We start from the raw sequence: 1,700 nt of genomic DNA, 5'->3' as shown, positions 1-1,700 counted from the left end.
AGGGTGAGCACCAAAAAATTGATGCTTTCCAATTGTGATTCTGGAAAAGACTCTTGAGAGTTCCTTGGACAGCAAGGAGATCAAACCAGTCACTCCTTCTAGAGGAAGTCAACCCTGAATATTCATTGGAAGGACTGATGCTGAAGCTGAAGCTCCAATACTTTGGCTACCTGATGGTAAGAGCCGACTCACTGGAAAAGACTCTGATGCTTGGAAAGATTGAAGGCAGGTGGAGAAGAGGGTGACGGAGGGTGAGATGGTTAGATAGCACTACTAACTTAATGAACATGAATTTGAGCAAACTCCAGGAGACAGAGAAGGACAAGGAAGTCTGATGTGCTGCAGCCCACGGGATCACAAAGATTCGAAGATGACTTAGTGAACAGCAACAACAAAGGGAGGCTCTAAAGGGAGGGGATGTATGTATACATAGAGTTGATTCACTCTGTTGTACAGCAGAAACTAATGGAACATTGTAAAGCAATTATACTCCAACTTAAGCAAAAAAAGATATACAGTTGGGTCTGGGAAGGCTCAGCTCAGGCACTGGAGTCTACAACACCGACAACTATATGAGCCTCAGTGAGCACTGCTGGGCTTCCATAGTGGTTGCAAGGGCAATATGGGCCATTAGTAGTACCTCAAGGCCCAGCGACCAGGGATCAGGACAGGCGTTGGTGGTGGCCAGAGCTGGTGATGGGCACAGATTCAGCTGCAGGGGCCAGTTAAGGTCTTTGTTGGGGCAAAGGCGGGGTGCAGGCACACATACAATGTATAGGGCTGGAGTAGGCAGCAAGGATTAGGCCAACTGAAGGCTCACTGGCAGTTGCAGGGGTCCTGGCTATTAGTGTGCTCTCCCACAGCTGCAAACTTTTCCCCTAGACATGTGCACTGCAATGGAGACCACAGACGGGGCTCTGATTGGGGGCATGCAGGTGCTCAGTTGGAGGGGTTGGGTTAGTCTAAGTGTATGCCCAACAGTGGGTATCAGCCAGGGGAGTCTAGGCTTGCATCTTGCACACACATAGCCTCAGAAACCTGAGCTGGCTTTTTGTGGTTCTTGGTTTCTGACTGGGGTCTGGGGACAGGGACTGGGCAGGGACTCTATTAGCTGCATCAGCAAATACTTGAATTTGTGAATATTTGAATTCACAAATGTGAATGTGAATACAGTGAATATTTGTGGTTCAAAAGCTGGTCTCATCTGCAGGAGATGCCAGGTGGCTTGCAGCATGTTGGTTTAATCAGTGGTGAAATATGCTGAGTTTGTTTCCTGAGTAGGCCACTATGAACTGCAGTGACTTCCACCATGTGGCTGCTGTTAGTAACCCCTGCTTTTCTTCTTGTTCCTCACCATTCTTATACATCTCAGCTCTGTGAATCTGTCTAGGGTGAAATCAAAGCAGGACATCTGTACAGTGACCCCAGATGCTGGAGAAGCCTGTTGCTCAGTCTTCTCTCCCTTTCCTGGTGAGGGGAACTCTTTCTAGCTGGGCGGTTCCTTCTTGGCACTGAACACTGCTGACGGGGGGTGGCATGATTTTTTACCTCCACTGATGCCTGGAAAATCCCATGGATGGAGAAGCCTGGTAGGCTGGGGTCACTAAGAGTCGGACATGACTGAGCGACTTCACTTTCACTTTTCACTTTCATGCATTGGAGAAGGAAGTGGCAACCCACTCCAGTGTTCTTGTCTGGAG

The sequence above is a fragment of the Bison bison genome, unplaced genomic scaffold (genome assembly GCF_000754665.1).
Source record: "Bison bison bison isolate TAMUID 2011002044 unplaced genomic scaffold, Bison_UMD1.0 scf7180017862979, whole genome shotgun sequence".
Classification (NCBI taxonomy): domain Eukaryota; kingdom Metazoa; phylum Chordata; class Mammalia; order Artiodactyla; family Bovidae; genus Bison; species Bison bison.
This window is presented reverse-complemented; position numbering follows the sequence as displayed.